Genomic DNA, 24,607 nt, shown 5'->3' on the forward strand with positions numbered 1-24,607 from the left:
AAAAACCAAACAACCCAGTTAAAAATGGGCAGAATATCTGAATAAACATTTTTCAAAAGAAGACATACAGATAGCCAACAGGTACAAAAAAGATGTTCAACATCACTAATCATCAGGGAAACGCATATCAAAACCACAATGAGATACCACCTCATGCCTGTCAGAATGGCTACTATGAAGAAGACTAGAAATGACAAGCCTTGGAGAAGATGTGGAGAAAAAGTAACGTTTGTGGACTCTGGGTAGGAATGTAAACTGGGGCATCCACTACGGAAAATAGTGTGGAGGTTCCTCAAAAAATTAAAGATAGAACTCCCATATGATCTAGCAATTCCACTTCTGGGTATTTATTAAAAACAGTGAAAACACTGGTTTGACAAGATATATGCACCCCCATGTTCACTGTAGCATTATTTGCAATAGTCAAGACACAGAAACAACCTAAATGTTCACTGACAGATGAATACATAAAGAAACTGTGGTACATATATACAATGGAACATTATTCAGCCATAAAAAGTAATGAAATCTTGCCATTTGTGAGAACATGGATGGAACTCAAGGGCGTTAAGCTAAGTGAAATAAGTCAGACAAAGACAGACAAATACCATACAACTTCTCTTCCGTATGGAATCTAAATTTTTAAACAAATTCATAGATACAGAGAACAGATTAGTGCTTGCCATGGGGTAGGAGCTGGAAGAAATGGTGAAATTTTAAAAAATTTAATTTTAGTTTTTTAAAATGTACTTAAGCTAATACATTTAACAAAAAAAAATTAGAGGCAGAGGTAAAAGCATAGCATTTGAATCTTTCCAAATTCCCTCATAAAAACAGAACAACCTGAGAGCAAGACTAAAAACCAAACCAAAAAACAATTGCTTGTTGGACAAATTTACAACAAAACTAGGTGATTAGGTATTGCCTCAAGCACCAAAGTACCAACAGGTGTTGGAAAATACCAATACCAACCACAATTACTGCAGGTTAGCTGCATGTGCACAGAAAGGAGCAGAGGGATACAGCAGGGCAACTGAAGGACATGAGAAAGAAACTCCCCAAGTTTCAGTAAGTGTTAAATGAAAAAGTGTGATGAACCAATTTAAAACAGCAGATGAACCTGGGAGGAATTGTTCCCATTCTAAAAAAGACACAGTACACAGGGCTCACATTAAGAAACCCTGCAGAGTCTGGTGTAGTCTAGTGCAGTTAATCTCTCAAAACTGATCTGCCAGGACTCCACTCCAGGACAGGACCCACAATGAGGAAAACCTGCTGGAAACAGAAGAATCAAAATTGAAAAGGACAGAGAAAATCAAGAGAAGAGAAAGAGAAGGTTCAAAAAAAGTGGGGAAGGAGAAGATAGTGTAGATAGTGTAGATATTTTAAAAAGCAGGCCAGTAGCCTAGCAGTTGAAAGCAGACAAGAGGAGGGAGCTCTAGGAAGTTAGAAGAGCTATCTAAATCAAGCCTCCCTATCAAAAGTTCAGAAAAACAACTTACACATAAAAATGGGCAACAGAAAAAGTTTTCAGATCAAACGCTACACAAAATTATGAGGTAAAAAGGGAAAAAGAATAACACCCTACAGAAAATGAAAGCACACATCAGAAAGATATGTCATACAGCCGACCCAAACTGTAACCTATTATTTTTAAATGAGCTAAAAGACATTAAGAATATGAAATAAGGCATGAAAGAATAACATAAATCAGAATTAGAAAAACTGAGAAATGAAGGAAGAAAGAATGGACCTGAGGAAAAAAAAAAAACATCATTTGCATAATGAGGAATATACTAAGAGGACACAAGAGTAAATGAATACAACAAATAATGCCTTAAAAGTGCTAGAAGGGGGCTTCCCCGGTGGTGCAGTGGTTGAGAGTCCGCCTGCCGATGCAGGGGACACGGGTTCGTGCCCCAGTCCGTGAAGATCCCACATGCCACGGAGTGGCTGGGCCCGTGAGCCATGGCTGCTGAGCCTGCGTGTCTGGAGCCTGTGCTCCGCGACGGGAGAGGCCACAACAGTGAGAGGCCCACATACCATAGAAAAAAAAAAAAAAGTTAAAAAGTTAGTTAAAAGTTAGTAAAAAGTTAGTAAAAGTTAGTAAAAAGTTAAAAGGCTAGAAGGTTAAAAAAAAAGGAGGAGAAAATTAAAAATCAAGAAGAAATAAAGATAAAGACAAAAGGAATTTAAGGGAAAATGTCAAACATTTAAGTTAGGTAAAGAAGATCCAACATATGGAGAATAGGAATCCCTAAAATTGAAATAAAAGGAAGGGAGCTGTCCAGATACCTAAAGCTATATTCAAAGAAACTTTCCTGAAATTAAAAAAAACAACTTGGGACTAGATGTTGAAAGAGGTCACTGGATACTTGAGCATACTGTACCAAAATGATCAACACCAAGACAGAGTCTAGTAAAATTTCTGGACTTAAGACTTAAGCCAGAAGAAAACGGAGTAACACAGCCAAGGTACTTAAAGAAAAAAATATGTACCAACAATTTTGCAGCCAGCAAAAATTGCTTTTTAAATTTAAATGGAGCAGCAAACTGTCGCCAAAATGCCCAAATTCAGGTAATGTATTTCCCAGGAGCCCTTCCTGAGAAATCTAATAGAAAATGAGCTTTTGACAAAATGATCAAAGACATTAACATAAGAACTAGTGTTGAGCTCTGAATATACTTACTTATAGAACTAAGACTAAAATGTGATAAAAGGGGAAAGTACAGTACAAATGGCTATATGCTCTGAAAAGACAGACATAGTAAGCCATTAAAAAATAATAATGATTAGTAATAGTATATGTAGTAAGGTGTTTAACTTCTTGGCAATCATAATTGGAGACTGTAGTATTAGCATTGTTATTCTGAGACTGTTGTACGTATGAGGTGGATAAATATGCAAATTAGTAATTATGGAGTATTTTAATTCTATCAGCTTCCATATTCTCAAGAACTGGGATCCTCAGCATAGTAGAAAGGAGATACATACCTATGTACCAGATAAGAAGCTAACTAAAAGCCCTCTAATCGTGAATATGAAGTGGAAATAATCAGTTGAATTCATGAGGCCTAGACATAATGAGCAATCCAACAACAAGCACAGTTAGCAGTATGATAATGGTCTTGACACACAAATTTCCACTAAGAGAATCTAAGCTTTTTTTGGGCAAATATCCTATTTCAGTCCTCAGGCAAGAAATGTTCCAGGTGAGACTGAAGCATCTCATCAGAGCAGTAAGCAAAGAAGCAATCAAAGACCAGTAGGATCATCTCAGGAGGATAGAGGAGCCAATGTAAAAAAGTCCCATCATCAAAGGTGGACAATGCGATCTTCAATAAGAAGATAAGGAATTTAATGGACTGAAACTAACCAATGTTTACATTCATGATGCAGAAACATATTAAAATTTACTGGTTGCTTTCAGAGGAGGATACGGAACCAACCCATTATTTTGAAAACTGGTAAACATTGGGGAAAAACAGGCATTTTTCCTGTATCTCTTATAGGAACACTTCCATTGGGTAACCAAGGAGTAGCTGAATAGAAAAATTACAAAAGTATTCCAGCTAATAAACAGCAGAATTAGAACGTCACCATTTTGCAACTCCCAGGGAATTAATGGATCTAGCCAGTGAGCATTAACGGCTACTAACATCACAAAAAGGAAGACAATAAGGTATTATGTCCCTCCTGAATGAAAGAACACAATATCACTTAGAGTCTTGCCAAAGGGATCAAACAGGAGCCTCTGGACCCAACTGCGAATCTGCAGGAAACAGAGAGGGCAAAGGAACATGAGAGCTGAGGGTGCGGTCATACAAATCCAGGCTCTTGGAACCTCTGCAGCTCATGCGGCCAGGGTTCTCCAAAAGGAAAAGTGTAAAGAAAAGAAAGAAATAGAGGGGAAACTTGTAAATTAAGAAACTTAAAAGACATACAATTTTTTTTAAATGGGCAATACTAAACTACCATGTCTAAGGATCCATATGTAGGTAATAAAATAGTAATGAAACAAAGGGAAATAATTACTACACAAGTACTGGTCACTCTTGGAAGGGGCTGTGAGTGGGATCAGGCACTTGAGGGGGTTTCTGGGTGGCTGGCAAAGTTCGATTTCTTGACTTGAATGGTTGTTACAAAGACATCCACCATAACACAACTGACATATAAATATATACATATATATAAACGTCCAATACAGCAGCCACTAGCCACATGTGGCTATTACAGTATAAACTAACTAAAATGAAATAACTTAAATTTAGCTTCTCAGTCATCCCTAGTCAGATTTCAAATACTCAGTCGACAGTGGCTTCCTTTTAGACAGTGCAGAAAATAGAACACACTGTACAGAATCAGTTTGTGTGTGCGTGTGGTTTTCTGTAATTGTTTTTTTTACTTTATAATGAAACTTTCAAAGTGCGTGCCCCCGCAATACATTACACAATTGCATTTATTTGAATTTATCTTGAATGCAATAATACTGGCTATTCTTTGAAGCAATGGCCAAGGGTGTACACCTTCCAGAAGAGAGACGAATACTGTGAAATCATTTTACGGCATTAAGGGGCAGGAACCCTGCAAGTGCAATGGATCTGAGTTAAAGTTGCTAGTACACAATACAAGAAACTTCCATCTCAAGGACAACGTAGTCGTGCCTAGAAAAGGTTAATAAGCTCTTCTCCACTGTGGATTGAGAACTGATCATTTCAATTATCATTAAACATTTATTAGACATCAGGAGCAGGCAAGGCTACGGCCAAATACAGTAGCAGAGTTCTTGCCAAATGGACACTCCAAACAAGGCACTTAAGATATATAACCCAATTACACAGATGAAGGACAAGGAAGCGCTCCTTCCACCGGGCTGGAGATCCTTAGGTCAACGACATCATACCTCTGTACGACTGTTGAGCTCACAGTAAGGATGAAGGAGGAAGTTCCTCTGAAGAGATTCGAAGGAGGTGTATGAAAGGGCAAAATGACAGCCTGGCCAATAGAGTCATAACAAGTTTTCAAGCAGAGCAAATGACATCAGAGAAATGAGAGGCTAGACATTCCCAGAGATCAAAGTGACATCTACAAAAATATGTGACATAATAGAGCAGAGAGCCAAAAAAGAAATAATTCCGAGGTCAAAATAGAGACTCTCAGAGAACAAATGTATAAAAAGGCAGTGGTGTCCACTAATCCTCTCAACTCAATCCTCAACCCTCCTGAGTTGTCAGCAGCTCAAGGGGCAGTGCTATAGAAGAGGATAAAGGAGGCATTCTGAATAAACTAGAGAAAAGGGAGGGAGGAAAGAAACATCCCAGCTACAAAATACAATTCCAATCGAGTCTTTAATTATCCAGAGAGAGTGTAAATGTTTTCTTTAAAATAATGTAACAGATGCTAAAACAATGAGGAAAAATATAAGACTATGGAACCTGTAATCCAGTGCAATAATAAGGGCACAAAGAGGCAGTAACAGTTAACAGGTGCAGAAAATCAGTAACTTCAAATTATACTTTGGTTATCATACAAGGGACCACACAGCAAAGAGCAGGCTAGCTTTGAGCCAAGATACAGGATGCCTAACTAGAACATGATCTAGAATGGGTTAAGGGCAAATAATAAGAAAAAGAAGAAAACCGCAAATCAACAGGGTGTCATTCCTTCCCGCTCCATTCCAATCTGAGCCTTTTAATCTCAGAAAGTCCATCACACGTTTACTTGTATCTGGATATGATCCAAATATTCTGTGCAGCTCTCTTTTACATTTATTCTATCGAGAAAGATTTGGCAACTGAAATCTATTATGATGTCAAAAGGTAGCTGACAACATAAAATGTATCCCGCTGAGTTGATGCCTCACACAGCTAAATTTACAACAACAGGAGTATCATAAAAATTACAAGAACTGCAAATTAACCACTGATTTCTAGTTCACTGACATAAATAATAGTAAGGACCTGGATAACTTCCAAACATCTTTACCACTGTTTAATTTGTCAAAATCTATCAAGAGCCTTTCAACCACAAACCTGTCCTCTAAGGTACATTATCATTCCCACACTTAGATTAGCATCAGGGGCAACCCAAGGAAGACTGCATAATCACTAAGACTCCACGAGGATTCTTCTCTCCCATTTGTTAATTCCTCCATGTGTCAGTATCTCACCTCTTTCTTAAGTACCACTCTTACTTTCAATTAGTTATTTAAGATCATTTAAAAATTTGGCTCTAATCTTGTGAGCTATGTCTGTCTGCTTTCAAAATCAGTCCCTCATTACAGTGTTAAGGTTCCTACTGGGCTCAAATTAGCAAGATTTTCTGTTTACTTCATATTTGTGAACCAGGAAGCAGGTAACAGTATGGTGCTAGAGTAGTTAGCTGACAGCTGTTGGGAAACCCAGCAGGTAAGGAGGTCACACGTGGAAACAAAATGACAAAGACAATAATTCTTTTCTCAGAGAAAGTTCAGATACAGAACCACATGGTTTCCTCCACTAACAATCAACTCTAAGGACTATTCACAGAGATGACAGGAAAATAAAATGGTTTTTAACTTAAATGCAAAATCTCTTCTGAAAAACTATATTCATTCATAGGGAATTTAAAATCACCGCTAAACTACTTCATCGCTCATGGATTAAACACCAAAATGTGGATAAGGATAATAAAATGGGTAAAGAAATAAAGAAATGAAACAGAAATGACTTTTAAAATTTTTATTCAGTGAAAATGACCTATTTATGTCTAAATGTATGGATGTGTGTACACGTGAGTATTACCCCACCCCCTGCTTTCCCACTGACGTATGTCTAGAACAAATTTATAGTACTCCTGAAAAGAAAAAAAGTATATATTTGGCCATAATATTGTTAGCAAAAACAATCACTCAGTAGTATCACTGACTAAGTAGAAGCTGTATATGCATTTCTGCCGAAACTAGGCAGTTCTAACTCTTTGGTTAGTCCTAATACAGTGAGTGCAGGGAGCTGTGTGATAGATACTAAGTAAATCTAGCATACGCTACTTGTGCCCAAATTGGTTTATTTCACATTTCTGTATTTGGGGGGAAAAGCAATTTCTGTATGACAGATGCACCTGCAGTTTGCCATGTGACCTACACACAGAAAGAGCTACAGAGCCATAGGTTTAGCAACAAGGAGAAAATTGCATTTTATTCTTTTTTGCTAAAAAAAGCATATTTTTGCCATGGAACATGTTTGCATTGAGTTAGTCCATGTCTACACAGAGTAAGTGAAAAGTAGAAATGCAACACTGATTTACATCTGGGTAAGTCAAAGCCCCCATCAACCTGCTATCCAAGACAATGTTGGTTTGGCCTCAGTTGGACCCTACTGGTCGCCTACAGTTATAAAATGCATGGGATAAAAAAGCCATCCATCCTTCACTTCTCTTTAGCAAGGTAAATGTGGCCTAAATGTCTCCATCAGTGTCAGAAAGTTGCCCCATTATAAAACTAAGCTTTTTCATCAGTGTGTGTAATTTTTAAACCTTAAGACTGAATGAAGTCCTGAAGGCAGGTGACACAACAAGAATGCTCTCTTTTTAAGAAAGTCTTCACCTAAAAGCAGAGTCCTGAAATACACGAAGCAAAAACTAACAGAACTGAAGTGAGAAACAGACCATTCAACACTAGTAGTTGGAGACTTCAATACCCTACTGACAATAATGGACAGAACTAGGCAGAAGATCAACAAGAAAACAGAAGACATGAACAACACTAAGAATCAAATAGACCTAGGAGATATCTATAGAAAGTCCCACCCATCAGCAACAACAGAATATGCACTCTTCTCAAGCACACATGGGACATTCTCCAGGACAAATCATAGGCTAGGCCATAAAACAGACCTCAATAAATTTCAAAGGATTGAAATAAAACAAAGTACGTGCTCCAATTACAACAGAATGGATTGGAAACCAGTAATAAAAAGAAATTTAGAAAACTCACAAATGTGGAAATTAAACAACATATGCCTAAATAACGAATGGGAAAAAAGAAACCACAAAATAAATCAGAAAATACTTGGAGATGAATGAAAAGAATGACATAACATACCAAAACTTATAAGATACAGGTAAAGCAGTGCTCAGAGGGAAATTTATAGCTGTAAACACCTATGTTAGAAAAGAAGAAAGATCTCAAATACTTATTTGAGTTAATCAATTGGTTAAATCCACCAATATATTCTGGAACTTGATTCTCCAGTCATAAGACTAAGCAACAATAGAAAACTAATAAGAACCTGCTGTATAAAAAATTTTAGAAAAAGAAAAAAAAAAGATTAAGCAACTTTCACAGCAATCATTTTTAACTCAGTAAAGATACAGCTTTGAAGTTGTGTCATACAGAATTTCACAAAGTTACTTATACGTGAAAGTTTTTCGTAGAACACGATTCTCTTCTCAGTAATTTCCTAAATGAAGAAACTGAGATCACATAACAAGTTAGCAGAAGATACAGCTTTAAAACTTTGGTTTTCTGAATTTCACTCTAGTAGTTTTTCGGCTGCAAAAATAATTAGCCTTGTGAATGTAAGTTTTCCATGGCTTAAGATATTTACATGCTGTAAGCTGGTAAATTTTTGGCTTACTATTGCCATTCTCCTTTCTAGATGTCCATATGCATTTCCATGTACACATCAGGAATTACAAATCTACTCTGAAACTCATCAAAAGTGTCAGACCACCTCTCCTCAGCAAAGCATTTACTGAAAGATTCCAATGACAAGATAAATGATCTCCACTGTCTCTATCAAGATCAGAGTGGATGACTTTGGGATTGGGGGAGGGAAAGGAGGAAAGTGATAAGGAAGCAAGAAAGGCAAGGATAAATTCTGGCTCCTAAAACTACACTGAGTTATGGGAGACCACACAAAATGGTCTGGGTAACCTGAAACTCTTAACCTAGAAAGATAGTGGAGCAAAGGCCATCTTCTTGCTGGTCAAACGATCTATGAAGACAACAGTGAATAATCTGGATTTCAAAAGCAAAGAGACCTTGACTCAAGTGTAAAATCTGCCATTTTGAAAAAAATTTCATTTTTAATTAATTATAGACTTACAGGAAGTTGCAAATATAGCACTGAGTCCTATATACCCTTCACCTAGCTTCCCCCAATGATGACCTTTTACATAGCTGTAGTACATTATCAGAACAAGGAAAATGGCACTGGTACATTGCTGTTAACCAGACTCTAGACTTTATTTACTTTCATTTACTTTTTTCGTAACCCCAGGCAAGTTAACACAGCTAACCTCTTTGATCCGCAGTTTACTTATCTGAGACACGAAGGTAGTAAGAGTAGCTATTTCAAAGTATTCATAAGGATTTAGTAAGTTAGTGCTGATATATTACAGTAGTAGCTGACAAACAGTAAAAATGTGATAAATGTTCAGATTCTAATTATTAAACAAGACTTCTGGGACTTCTAGTTCTGCTCTGACATATTCCTTGAAGCTTTTCTTACTACCCACAAATATAGAGATGGTATCTGCCACCATTTATAGCTTGACTAAACTCAAATGACAAAAAACACTAGAAAAATAACAGAACGTAGCCTACTCTTGAAAGCTTAAAAGGAACTCTAACTCAAATTCCTTTTTGTGTGTGCCCATACCCTGATTTTTTGAAACTTCATTTTTCCAACAGTGAAATGACTCAGGTACTACTAAAAACCTTTTTTGAAACCTTTGGGGGGAAAAGCAGTGGACTAACGAATTAAAATAGCTGAACCTTAAACCAACATCTAAGAATTACCTATTTTAAATGGCTTTGCTTCCCTGTTTCGGGGGTGAGGGGTAGGTTTGGAATTTTTTTCTAATGTACGTTTTTAAATCTTAATAAGACTTTTATTTTAATCAAGCAGATTGAACACAAGCCTGGGTCCACCATGCTAGTTTCCAAACCTACCTGTGTCAGCACTCAGGGACGTAGGGCTCTTTAAGAAGCGGGCTCTTTATTAGGTCATGACTAGGCTTTTGTTTGGAGGCACTTTTTGTGTACGTGAGAAAGAAGTGTACATATAAACAGTCAGTTCCAGGCACAATCAAGGCTCCCCAGTCTAGGGGCTATCCACGCTCCTGTCAACCATTTGTGCGAGCCCAACCAAAATCCCTCTGGCTTTGGTACTGCTGACATATGCCAGTGCCCACAATGCTCCTGGGCCCTACCGCCTTCACAGCTATATCTTAAGGACACGAGTGTTTAATTTACAATGGCGAAAGAACATTGCTGGATGTTCCCCCAGCTTTGAAATTTTCAAACCTTGAGAATGGATGAAACTGAAACTTTTAAGATTTTGTTTTTTTGGTTCTTTCTCTTTTTTTTTTTCCCTACTCTTTCTTCTTTTTGCAAATTAGCTGCATTTTCAAAACCTGCCACCCACAAACAGTCTGAAACACTGAAGTGTCTGCTCTGTTTCTATCAACAGACATTATTTGGAATCACTTAAAAGGACAAATAATATGTCCACTAATCAGCCAAACAGCTAGGGTAGACATCTTTGGTTCATCTGAATGCTCAGATGTCTCTTCCATGTTCCTAAAGTCAGACCAAACAAGAATCCTATTTGGCTAGCTTTGGCACTGGGTTCAGATTAGGGCAAGCAACTCAAACCAAGTCATCTCCAAGGGAATCACTTAGGGTTAACTAAGATCGTAGGAAAATAATTTCACAAATACAAGACTTGATCTCTTCCAACTACCACATACATCAATTAACTAACCTATGAGCCTTGGTTTTCTAATCTCAAGATTTATTTTTAACTGGATCAAAGAAAAGACTTGGGGATGGGAGGAAGCAACTTTTTTTATTTTATAAATTATACCAGAATGATCAAAACCTGGCTTCCTACCTGAATGAAAAAGATGTCTTTACCTCTGTGGACCACTGTCCTCTGTCCCGTTCTAACTCCCTTTTTCTCGACATGAACGTACGTTTCCCTTAAAATTACTTCTTTTTTCCTACCCTGGTGTTATGCAAGATCCCTGCTTATTTTGGCGATGGAGACAAAATAAGAAGAGCCACCCAGAGTTCTCCATTCCAAAGGGAGGAGCTTCCCAAGAAAAGCAAAGTTGTGCTGTTGTATTTCCTTTCAGCACTGCCGAAGAGCAAGAGGCATTCTTCAGAGCGGAAATCAGGACAAATGAGGGGGCTGCTTCTGAAATACCTGTTAGAACCATGAATGGCAGGTGTAGGCAGGGACCATCTAAAGGTTCATGAGCACTTAGTGCTTGTAAAAAAAAAAAAAAAAAAAAAAAAAGGAATTGGCAAGAAAAAAAAATATGAGAAGTGAGGTGGTTAAGCACACCCAACATGGAATAAGAAAAGACACCTTTCAAACAAAAAACATGAGACAAGGAGATGCCTTTCATTTCAGAGAGAGCCCAGGAAAATCCAAACTCTCAGATGGAGAAGGCGAACCTTGCCTTTATCTCTATGCTCAAAATCCTCACAAAAATGACCATCAGACCTAGGTGAAAGGCTTTGAAATTAAGGAGGAGCCAGCATGCTCCTACAAGAAAAACAAAGACAGCCTTGCATATAGGATATTGGTTTCAATGAGGAAGGGTGGACGCCAAAAACAGTATAAGAATTAAGCGCTCCCATAATAGGTCACTGTTTGAGTGAGGCGCTCCTGCAGATGCTGGAGTGACCTGCGCCTCACACTTGGAAAGGCTGTGTGACTGGAGCCATGATATATAAAGTAAGACCCAAGCGCCAAAGTTCTGATGGAGCCAAGCAAACTGCGGCTGTTTTTGTTGGGTGGAAGAGGCACTTTTTTTTTTCCCACGGAGCAAAGAATATTACGGTAAACATCTGCTAACCATGACCACAGAAGGGGTGGCTGTTTTCCTCCAGGGTCATTTTAAAAGAATAAATGTAATTAATAAAACCACAGAGTCATAGTACCCAACCTTCCAACAAGGCTGCTTGCTTCTGCCAACAGACCTATTTATTAAAGAAGCACTTAATTGAGAAAGTTCCCTGACGTTGCCATTAAGACTTCTTGGGGGCCACTGATGTGGGGTAAGAATGTTCTGTCTGAAGGGATACTTGAAAATACAACTGGGACTTCCCTGGCGGTCCAGTGGTTAAGACTCCGTGCTTCCAGTGTAGCGGGTACGGGTTCGATCCCTGCTAGGGGAACTAAGATTCCACATGCCACACGGCACAGCCGAAAAAACAAGACAACTGGACTTCACTTCTTATCTCATTCCTTAGGGAGTTGTTTTCCAGAAGGTTCTCTATTGGCAAATTATTATTATAATACATGTATTATTTAGGTATCTGAAGCCCCATTAAAAGAAAGAAATTAATGTTCCAATGGGTTTACCTCACACATAAAAGCCCCCGAGGATGTCTCTCTGTCAAACTACGTCTTTTGAAAATGACTAAAAATTCATATACTCCAGAATGGTTTGGGTTTTTAAAAATTCCTTATTTGGTTCGTTCTTTTGGAAGGAATGGGGAGGTAGGGAAACTGAATTATTCAGGCTGACTGTCATTCAAATCTGTCACACTGGAGCTCAAAACATCACTTTACCTTTGAACAACCAGCCACAAGCCCCTCCAAAATGAGCGTCACCTATAATTATTACTAAATGCTCCCAATTAAGAGAAAATAATCAAATTCATAAAAACCCAACTTCCATTTTGAGTTAAGCAAAGTTCTGCTTTATCTACAAAGTCAGAGGGTCTTCTAGCCTTCAAAAAGCCAGTTTTGCATAAACTAGATGCTTTCACTGAATCAAGTTAAAGAACTAGGGTTTCCTATTTCTGACCTATGGTCACCTCAATATGACCAATCAACAAGATACTAAGTTCACTGAGTGTAAAAAACATTTTCTCTCTCTAGCTCTATTTCCCATGGAACTAGAACACAGCAATTCAGAAAGGTCAGACTTCAGTAAGCTTACTGAAAAAATAAATATTAACTTCATCAGCCCCACTTACTCTCATGGTTGCAGTATCGGACAGGGTCCCTACTGTTGGACCGGCTCTAAGAGCAGCCTGGGAGCGTGGGGTGGGAGACTGTCAGTGTTTCAACTTTTCCACCAATCAGTGTTCAACAAATACCTATTCAGCACCTCCTAGGTACCCGTTACGGAGTTCAGTGTGTGTGCGCGCACGTGCACGTGTAGGTGTGTGCGAAGGCAGGGAGGGAGAGAAGGGTAAGGTGCTGTCTTCTGAATGCTACTGACACCTCATAGAACTGTTAGGGGAAGCTAACACAAATGTTCACTGAATCTGGAAAATTATTCTTCTGTTTACTTGTTTGTTCATTTTCCGCAAGGCTCGGCGTTCTGCGCTAAGAAGGCAGGCAGGCAGAGATGGAGATGGAGTAAGCAAGCAAGGTTTTGATACTCCAACTGCCCTTAAGGAATGAGGAGCCATTAAACAAGGAAGAGAAAGGACTACAAAGGCCCAATCGTATTTAATAACTGCCAATGCCTTCAGCTGTGAAAGAGAGCGAGCCTTAATGGAACCCACTAATTCCACCCCCCAACACAGTCAAGACTCACTTCCACAAGTAAGTCCAGTATCAGAGGCCACTGTGGTCAGAACTGGAATATAACCATGTGTCGCTACACTAAATTATGCTTAAATAAAAATGCAATGCATCCATCCTATTTGTATAATAGAGGGATTAAATCAGCTATAATTTTCAAGCTTTAAAAGAAAATTCCAAGCTTTTAAGTCTATTCCTAGTGAAAGATAATGTGACAAATGTCTTAATAAAAAAATAACTTAGTAGGAGGAAATAATTCTTTATCCTTTTAAAATTTTCCTTATGAAATGCATCATTTTACCCTAATGCATTTCAACATACTTACCCCTAAATGTAAATTTGTTTTGATAAAATGAAGAGCATTTGAATCCAAATTGCACAGTGATGCTTCTACACTGATCTGTTATAACTCAGTAATCAGAGTTAACAGACTGCCTAATTAACCAAGTCATCATTTGCCAAGATCCAAATATGGGATGAATTGTGGGCCAAGGAGAAAATATGACGGACATGAAAATTATTAATTCAGGGAAGCATTAAAAGCATGTGGAGTTAAAGTTCTTTGCTAAATCTTACCATCAGTAATAACCTTAATTTTTATAATAGAAGTAATATGTGAAAATAAAAAATATATTACATTCAGGGTATATGGAAAAACATTTTTAGATCAACTAGTTATTAGTCATTGATACAATAAATTACTTTTTTAAGCCTTTGACAACCTATGGGGTAAAAATCACAGACACCCTCTGATAGTAAGTAACATCCATTAAGTGCTTCCTAGGTGCCACCATCATGATCAGTGTTTCATATGGATCAATATGTTTATTCTCCATATAAACCCTAACCCTTAGGAAGGTACTATTTTTATCTTCAGGTAACATTCAAAAACTGAAGTTCAGAATATTTTTTTTTTACCCACAAGAATGTATGAAAAAACAAACAAAATCCAATCCTTTCAAAATTCTTAGAGAAGTGTTATTAGGAATTCTATAATTTAACTCACCAAAACTTTACCCATGGAAGCTTTATTCACTCATTTGTTATGTACTTAGTAGGAGAAAGGCAATCAGGGTAACTTGACAGATGCCATGTGGCTAGCCTGGACAGAAACCCTTCATCAGCAGCTATTTCCCATCACTAACATCACTGGTATGGCCTAAAAGACACATATATTTTAACTGGGCTAAGTAAGGTATTTTATAAGCCATTTTCCCTAGGTAATTCAAATCCAAGTCCAAATGTAGGGTTTAATTCTAGAAGAGACAGTAAGTCCATCAATCTGATCATTTTTCCCTTGGCTACTTGGTAACTAACTCCTATTCATCCTTAGGGGTCCCAGCCAGATCTCACTGCTTCGGGGAGGGCTTCCCATCTCCCACCTCCAATGCCTCCTCCCCAACCTCATATATACGTGTACAATCTATCAGTATTTCTGTAGCTTCTCTATCACTGTATTATAATCGACCTTTCTGTCTACCTTGTAGATGTAAGTATGTTGAAGTCAAAGACCTTGCTTTAGGACCTACGACAGTGACAGATGGTTGGCGGATGGCTGGACAGAAGAACAGATGGAAGGAGTACAGCAATGAATGAAGCCCAGGCTCCTTGAGGACAGAGGCATGGTAGTATTTTTGAGGCAAAACCCACTTCACCGATGTCAATGTCACTGGAGATGTCCAAGTAGTAGGCACAGAACTTAATGGGGAACATCTCAGATGACACTCAATCTTGGAGACCTGGGCTACATGATATTTAAAGGTTCCTGCCAACTCTGTAATCCTATATCTTTACTGTGCATCAAGTACGGTGCCTTTCTGAGCGATCCTGGATCCTGGACCAGGAAAAAATAGTTATAAAGGACATGATCGGGACAACTGGATGAAATTTGAATAGGGACTGAGGTTTGGACTATATTTTATTAATATTGTATCAATATTACCTCATTGTACTGTGGTTATGTAAGAGAATGTCCTTGTTCCTAGGGAAAAAAAAAACTGATTTATTTAGGAATAAAAGGGTATGACATCTGCAATCAACTCTCAAATGGTTTTGAAAACAATTATGTACAAGTATAGACATATGTGTGTATGTGTATTATATAGGTAGGTCGATAAGACGTGATAAAGCCAAGGAGCAAAATGTTGAATCTAAGCAAAGGGATCCTTTTGGGGAGTTCCTTGACTACTCTTGCAACTTCTCTGTAACTTTGAAATTACTGCAAAATTAAAAGGTGCCTGTGCTTCAAAAAAAAAAAAAAAAGAAAAAGTACAGTGCCTTATAGGATATATATGCGCACTCTACCTTCCGAAAATTCTGTCCCTGTCTTCTGAAACAAACACTCCTTTCACCCACTTTCCATTGTCTTGTGCAGGTCAAAGGTCATTCACCTCTCTTGAGACTAGCATGTGACCCACGCCAGGCTACCCACTGCTTCACACCTCCCCGCCAACCCAGCCTTGCTCCAACCCCAGAAACTGTTTCAGTGATAGGCACATGGCACACAAGGGACCAATCACAGAACCAGGAAGATCCAAATTCTGTGAGAGCTGCTAGAACTTATAAACAAAGATTCCTTTCTGCTGGAGTTGCTACAAAAGCAGAGTGAAGAATGGTTATGTTGCGACAAACTGGTCAACGACTCCATGAAGGAATCCAACACAGAGCACTGCACGAGACTTGAGACCAAGACTTAACAGCGAGATCTGAACCCCCCACTCCAGATGCTCCTGAAGCTCATTCTACCAGCCACGTTTCCAGCATCATGAGCCACTTAATTCCTCTTTATGCCTAAACTGGTCCCAAGTTACCCAAGAGGCCTAACAAATGGTGGGCTCAGTATCTGAAGGCACAGACACATTAAAAATGGTCTGCTGTTTGTGTCAACAAGGACATACAGACAATTCCAACCCCTGGAGTAAAAACTGCTTATTCGTTGGTCTTTTGTGACTGGCTTTTCTATATTTTTTTCAAGCCTAATATTTTACTATGTTTTTTTAAAAACCTATTATCTGTTATTTTTGAATGTCAAAGTCCTTGGCATACAGCTTATGAATCTGGAATTCTATTGACCAAGGAACCAAAGATCTTCTAACTTTGCTACCCAGTGTTACCTGTAAGTACCCAGACCTTCACTTTGGTAAATAAAAAGCCTTCCAGGTGAATGCATCTCAAGAACTAAACCTGCTTGCTGGGAAAATGCCCCAGGTACAGGACTGCTGCTTCGGGAAGGGGACCCTCTCGCCTGCCACACTTTTCCACACAGGTGATTGAGTGGAACAATTCAATCGTTGGGTAGTCAGAGGCTAACACGAACTAAAATGAGGGCTGCAGAGATGAGGTTAATTAGAATAATGTACCAGAGAAAAATGACTCCAAGATCTAGAGAAAATGTCTTAACAGGCACATCCAACTAGAGACCGAAGAACGCCAATTTAAGTGGCTGTCCTTGTTCTGAATCACATCGGGACTTAACTTTTATTTCCCAAAGCTCTTGTACTAGCAAAAAGAATTAAAGCATTTGAAAAAGGCTACTAAGATCAAACAGAGCTGGTTAGATGGCACTGAAGTATAAAGTCTCAACACGCAACATACAAGCAGCCCCAAAGTGAAAAATGTATGTTCAAACAAAACCATGCTTGCAAATCAACACCCTAGCAAGATGCTGACATGGTGAAAACAATATGGTGCGGTGGTTAGGAGCCATGGCACCAGAGGAAGAGTGGCTGGGTTTGAATCCCAGCTCTACTTCTAATGAGCAGAGAAGTTTGAGGGAATCATTTCACCTCACTAGGCCTCAGCTTCCTCACCTGTAAAATGGACTTTTTAGAATCACACCCATCTCACAGAGTTTTGTGAGCTAATATGTAAACTCCCACTAAAGGCAGCTATTACAGGGAAGACTTTTCACAACTAGACTGTTTCTCTTCACCGCTGGTTTTTGGAATTTCTCAGGATTAGGTTTTGCATGAGTTTTAAAAAGTCTACTCTTCTCTCCCATTACTTGCAAGGGAGAAGGGGGAAACTGCACACACGAGGATTGGTGATAACATGAAATACAAGTTCTTCTAGGCATATACAACTATAGAAAACCATATGCATGCTTTATTCTAGTAGAATTAAAAAAAAATTATCATGCTTAAGAAGTGGGCTGGAAGTGAAGGAATAGATTTGTGTCACCAGTAACAAATGATCTGGGGCAGAAATGGACAAAGACGGCCTCTCTTGATGTGAACACCCAGGGTAAATAAAGGTTGACTGACGGTCCATAAGAAGCGGCAATGTGAGATTCAAGCCCCAGCACATCATAACCAGACTCACCTGGCCCTGAGAGGCACACTGAATGCAGCAACATTTCAAAACATCAGAGAAAACCCCTTGGAACGCTCCTGATCTTTCCTGCTGATGCTCAGGCATCAGGATACTGAGAAGACGGCTGCATGGGTGGTGATCCAGGTTGTCAGGCTTCCCGTGTAAACGACACAAATCAAGTCTCGCATTACACGGATCTGTTTCCCCTTCCGTGATTATTGTTTTCGTTTCTGAAATGGTATTTGGAGACAAGGGTGTTGCATGTTTTTTATAGATGGAAGAAAAGCTGGGTCTTTGCCACTCCAAGGGCTGTTATGAGTCTAATAAAGGTTTTTCCTGAATCGTTTGCTTCACTTAACTCCTGCTCATTGAACTTTAGCTTTTTTGCTTCTAAAAAGGATATTAGGAACCAAATGTGATGCCCTAAACTGTATTTTACTCATGCTCTTTTATTTTTATTAAGCTGAGAGGGACAAATTATAAATCAACAAAAATTAATGGCTTTTATTTTTTATTTATTTATTTTTGGCTGTGTTGGGTCTTCGTTGCTGCGCACGGGCTTTCTCTAGTTGCGGTGAGCGGGGTCTACTCTTACGGTGCGGTGCGCAGGCTTCTCATTGCGGTGGCTTCTCTTGTTGCGGAACACGGGCTCTAGGCGCGCGGGCTTCAGTAGCTGTGGCGTGCGGGCTCTAGAGCGCAGGCTCAGTAGTTGTGGCGCACGGGCTTAATTGCTCCGCGGCATGAGGGATCTTCCCGAGCCAGGGCTCCAACCCGTGTCCCCTGCATTGGCAGGCGGATTCTTAACCACTGCGCCATCAGGGAAGCCCCTATCGGCTCTTTAAATTTCTTAGATAACCCTAGCTCTTCCATAAATCATGTCAATGAGAGTATGTGACTTGATATAGGTCATCTTTTACCACCAAAAGCTGTGGGATAGAGAGAGACAAATCCCTCTCTGTGCCTGGGCTTTCACACAGCAAATGCACAACAAACGGCACAGCTCAACCAGGCCCCAACTAACACAACATAGCAACCAGAACAGATCCTCTACCTTAAGCAGGTGAAAAAAATAAAAGCTCACAATGAAAGATATTTACATCCACCTCCGTTCAATCCATACAGACTTGAATTTCCTTTCAAAAAAGAGATATGTAAATTTTCAGGACCAATACATCAAGGGTACAATTTTTTTTTTTAAGGGTACAATTTTTTAAAAAATATTTATTTATTTATTTGGCCACGCTGGGTCTTTAGTTGCGACACGCAGGATCTTTGTTGCCATCTGTGGGATCTTCTTTTTTTTTTAGTTGTGGCATGCATGCAGGATCTAGTTCTTTGACCAGGGATCGAACTCGGGCCCCCTGCATTGGCAGTGCAGAGTCCTAACCGCTGGACCACCAGGAAGTCCCCAATTTTTTTAAAATTAGAATTTCCAGGCAACTTAAGACATGGTCTATTGTGAGGCAGGAGATCAAATGAGCTCTGATTACTTAAGGATGAAACATCTCCCCAGCCAGGCAGCGTAAGGACAGTGCAGGACCTTCAACTCCAAATTCCAAAGGTGTTTTTGCATGTGGGTTGGGCTCCAAACACTGAGCCATCCCAGCATTTGAGGTTTATCACTGGCCTTATCTGAAACAGATCCCTCACATCCAACAGTCGACATGCTAACAACAAATATAAAACAGGTCATCCCACTGCTCGCTCATTTTCCACTTTTTAAAGGTAATTCAGTGCATGAAATGAGCGAATCTAATAGGGAATCCAGGTTCTTCGCCATCTTTACCCCCTTTAAAATGAAGATCACAAGAAAGGACGTTATGAGTTTTGTCAGTGTGGTTCCCAATACCCTTCTGTTGATCTTCCTGAATGAACAGCATTGTTACTCTGGTCCAGAACCTGTGCAAAGCACTGTACACATAGCATCTCATTTAACCCTTGCACGAACACTACGAGCTTATTTATTAGGTCATGCTATTTCCCCTGCCTCAGGTAAGTAAACTGAGGACCAAAGAGAGGAAGTAATTTGTCCAAGAACAAAGAGCTCAGGGAATGAGAGTGCTGGGATTTGGGCTTGGAATCCAACATCCTTAATGAACTTATACCACCCACCATAAGCTTTAGAACCAAAAGGCAAATGATTCTGTCTTCATGGGGAAGGTGATGATGTATAATCCTTTCCAGATGGGACACACAGAGTATCAAAGACTTGTACAAGGTAGAGAGGAAGCTTTCCAGAGAAAACCCAAGGGCAGGATTCTATTCCTATAATAAAGGTGACGTGTATGGTTTCCTTTCTTTTCTTACTCTCTCACCCAGATGCAGTCCTCTTTGTACCATGAAATATAGAAATTCACAGGGAAATCCCAAATGTCCTCTGACTGCTTCAGCAAATACTGACTGACAGCCTGCCTACTATTCACTGGGCACTGTCAGCCATGAAGAAGCAACACTGATTCAGACAGATCTGCCTCTTGCTTATTACCTGGTTAACAGGTATATTCAGAAGGTGACAGAGTTGTAGTAAGTAAAACAGACAAGAGGCTTGGGTGGCTGAGGGTGAGAAGGGGGAAGAGGGAAATCATCTTTCATGGGGGTAGTCAGGGAAGCCCACCCCAAGAAGGTGATATTTGAACTGAATAATGAAGGATGAGAAGGGGTTAGCTCTGTGAAGCACAAAAATTGTTCCGGGCAGAGAATCGCATGGTCCAGGGGCAAGGAAGATTTTTAAGGCATCTGAGCACAGTAACAGTGTCTAAATGAAATACTTGAAACCACAGAGCAAAAATTTAGTTTCCAAGAGTCTCTTGATAACGTAAGAGCCACTCCTGCAAGCCACTACTTCCACAGGGTCAACTAATCAACAGAGAGCCACGGTCAAGTGGTCGCCAACGCTTCTCAATCTCTGGGACACGTCGCCAACTGGGCCGTCCATGGGCACAGGTGATGATCTCTGCCACACTCATGCGGCAGCTTCTCTGTGCATACGACACTGTTCTTTGAGGGCCAGTCCCAAGAAGACGTGTGGGGACCAGGGGCTGCTTTGCAGACTCAGCACAAAGGCAGGGACTGGGATGAGGCCGGGCAAGACCGACCTCATGTAGCATCAGCCTGCATGAGTGAAACCCTACTGAGTTTCAGATTATCCTCAGCAATACCAACCTGAAAGCAGTTAGTGAATTCTGCTTGCTGGGCGGGCCCATCATCTGAGTAAGTCAAAAAACGGAATAAAGAAAGAACTGCTTGCCTCTCAGGGGAAAGCGTCAAAATGGGACCCAGAGATCTAAGTTCTGTTAGCCGGGCTGTCCAGCTGTATACGTGCCTGCAGAGTCCTTGGAGACGGGCATCAAAGCCACCTCCCAGGGCTTTACTTAAACTTCCAACAGAATACCAGGCGAGAAGCAATGGACTGTGAAATATACATTGTCTACCAGTACAGTAATGGCCAGTGGACCAGCCAGAGGACGGTAAAAACTCCTCAGACTGGGATTTCCAGCACATCACCCAGGGCGCATGGCACAATGCTGGCATTTATTACCTACCAGGAGCTGTGCTAAGCTCTTTACAAGCATCATCTCAGTAATTCTTTATAGGAATCCAGCTCCTATTTGTATCCCCATTTCCCTGATGAGGAGGTCATGGCCCAGAAAGGTTAAGTGACTGACGCAGTGGCACTCAACCAGTAAATGGAAATGGTGGAATGTGAACCTAGGCTGATTTAACTTCAATGCAGACACTCTTACCCACATTGCTATCCTACAGCTACAGCAGGCATTCAAGAAATGTCTGTGAATGCATCAGCTACCATGTTTCATGAGCATCTATCGCAGGCTGGTATAGGCAGAGACAATATTATGAAGGAAAGGGAAGCCTCTTCTGTGGGATGGTAATTTTCCCGAGAATAAAGTACAGGCCAATCTGGAAGAGAGAAACTGGACAGGAGTGGCTTACTTGTCTCCTCCACCCTCCAAAGTAAGCTTTCAGCAGACACATGGGGAAGAGCAAAGCAGAGATGCAGAGTAGGCAGCACTGTCCAGTCTCTGAGGGATAGTTCAAAGCCATCCGTGGCAGCCCTCACACACACTGGGAACAACACAGTTGGGTGCAGGCCTGTATGTCCTAGGACCTCATGCTAGGACTAAGGCTTTAACAAAATCTCCCATCCAGAGGAGAGAAAATCCATTCGAAAATTTGGGAGTTTAAATTTTTTTTAATTAATTAATTAATTTATTTATTTATGGCTGCGTTGGGTCCTCATCGCTGTGTGCGGGCTCCTCACTGCGGCGGCCCCTCCTGCCGCAGAGCACGGGCTCCAGGCACGCGGGCCTCAGTAGCCGTGGCTCGAAGGCTGCAGAGCTCAGGCTCAGCAGCTGTGGCGCACGGGCCTAGTTGCTCCGCGGCACGTGGGATCCTCCCGGACCAGGGCTCGAACCCGTGTCCCCTGCACCGGCAGGCGGACTCCCAACCACTGCGCCACCAGGGAAGCCCTGGGAGTTTAAATTTTGGTTGATGGTTCTCATGAGACAGAAATTTCTTTCTCAGATTTGCCACGGCACTTCTAGTAAGAATATTATGGTCCTAAAATATTTACTGAGTTATGTATCTCTGCTGAGAATTGAATAAGCTGAAATTCAAACATGTAAAATTCAAATAAGACATTATACACACAAATCAATCAAAGAAAGAAGGCATTCATCAAAATAAATAAAAATTACGACATGGAAGAAAAACTGAGAGCATGATTTCATATAAGTAACCACGATTGCTGCTCAGTGACCATACACCTTTTCTTCATTACTACTAGAACCTGGAATTTACCTGGGACAACAAATTTCTCAAGTCTAAGGATCCAATTCCCAGATGCCCTTATATTAGGGGTGGCTAAAAGGATGTAAATAGAAGCCACTGAGCAAGACTTCAGGGCAAGTTCTTTAAAGAGGACTTCCTCAGCTGGGAGGACTACTCTTTTTGTTCCTTGTACTTTTGCCTCTTCCTTTCAGGATGTAGAAGCAGTGGCTGGAGAGCCAGCAGCCATCATGTGACCGTGAAAATGAAGCAACACCTAAACAGGCAAGCAGAGCATAAAGACAGAAAGCGCAAACTGCTCTCCCCCAGACATCTTTTATGAGAGAACACACAACTAATTTTTTTAACATCACATAGGTGCATCTCTGTTACTGGAAAACAATTCTTAAATGATAGAAAGACATGAAAACATATCTAAAGACTAGCCTACTATTTTTTGTCAGAAAACAGAAAACAAAAACTAGGAATTCATGAATGGAGATTCTGATTACCCCTCTATTCACCAAGCTGTTTGTTTAAGTATGACTTTCCTTAATTAGTACCACTAGTCCAGGGAAGCATATTTGCTGAACCTGTCTCTATGTTTTGACATGCAAGGCTTGTGAATTTCAAACACACTTGTAGACATCCGAAGCACTATTATTTATTAGGGCCTATTTTAAAGGTGGAAGATCTGAAAACACTCGCAGAATCTGATGATTCAAGGAAATTTAATAGCTCTCTATCGGCATTTGATCTTTAGCCTGCCATAATCTATCCGCATAGCCCTTCATCCGTATTTGATACCAAAGAGGCATTTCAACAGCTTGTCCATCAACTATAAAATAGAAGGAACATACAGCCAAACCACATGACTTAGAAAATAAAAGAGCTTTCCCTCACACTCATTTAGCTCATGAAAACCCAATGTGATTAAAAGGGTGAAGAAGGTATATTCCACTAGGTGAACCATAATAATGGTATGTGGCATCCATTACATTTGTAAGGAGTTTCGAGATTTTCAAAGTGCTTTCCTGTACATTATATCTTGTTTCATCCTTACAAATACAGCCTACTCCTGCCTCAGTAGAAAGGGCATTATTTTTTTTATTCCCCTTTCTTCTTGATAAATGGTTTGCTCAATAACAGAGGGACTGCTACCTGGTGAGGTATCCTGATTCCAGGTCATCTGTTCCCCTTTGATGCATAAGATCAGGGCCCACAAACTATGGCCTTTAGGCCAAGTATGGCCCACGACCTGTTTCTGCAACTAAAGTTTTATTGGATGCAGTCACGCCCATTTGTTTACCGATAGTCTGCGGCTACTTTTGCACTACATCAGCAGAGTTGACTAGTTACAAAAGAGACTCTGTGGTCCATGAGGTTAATAATATTTACCATCTGGCCCTTTAGAGACAAAGTTTACCAACCCTTCATTAGATCACCCTTCCACAGATATGATGCAAGTTACAAATCCTGCTCCGAAAAGCCATAAACCTATCGTGGAAGGCAATAAACCTATTCCTGCTGGCTTTGGAACTCATGCTTGATCATGGGGCATTCCATTATCTTCTGAGGGATTAATATATCCAGTATCGTGTCACCTGCAAAGGTGGATGGCAACTTTTAATCGGTACACAATATAAGTGTTGTTTGCCACTCACCCTGAACTTTTAACGTGTCTCACAGCCATAAAAAGTCTGGAGGTCACTGGTTGGGGGCATGCATAATGCCACAGGACTGCAACACACAGAGAGACACTGAAAGTAAAAAGAACAGAAGAGGTTAAGAGAAGCGGCAAACTGTGTTGCCTCAAAAGTAACACATTCACGTAAGCCTTAGGTCTTCCTTATTGACACCGTGCTTTTACATCCAATATATAATCATGTATCTGTGTATCTATTTTGTCCTTTCCCTTCTAGAATCAGCATTCCATGTAGCTCATAATTTGAGTTCAGTGTTATAGAATTATAGC

At 40.1% G+C, this 24,607-nt stretch overlaps 1 protein-coding gene across 4 annotated transcripts in view; it reads right to left on the minus strand.

Moving 5' to 3' along the window:
* FOXP1 (forkhead box P1) overlaps positions 1–24,607 on the minus strand; it is a 598,636-nt gene that overhangs the window by 355,617 nt on the left and 218,412 nt on the right. For 3 of the 4 annotated variants that reach the window (XM_029241878.1, XM_029241872.1, XM_029241871.1), the window contains one exon: positions 24,297–24,392. The exons of the other annotated variant lie outside the window; for it this stretch is intronic. The gene's annotated coding sequence lies outside the window, so the exon portion shown is untranslated. The remainder of the gene's footprint in view (positions 1–24,296; positions 24,393–24,607) is intronic. 4 annotated transcript variants of the gene reach the window in all.

This window comes from Monodon monoceros, unplaced genomic scaffold (genome assembly GCF_005190385.1).
Source record: "Monodon monoceros isolate NGI ecotype Baffin Bay Population unplaced genomic scaffold, NGI_Narwhal_1 Super_Scaffold_3, whole genome shotgun sequence".
NCBI classification, from domain to species: Eukaryota; Metazoa; Chordata; class Mammalia; order Artiodactyla; family Monodontidae; genus Monodon; species Monodon monoceros.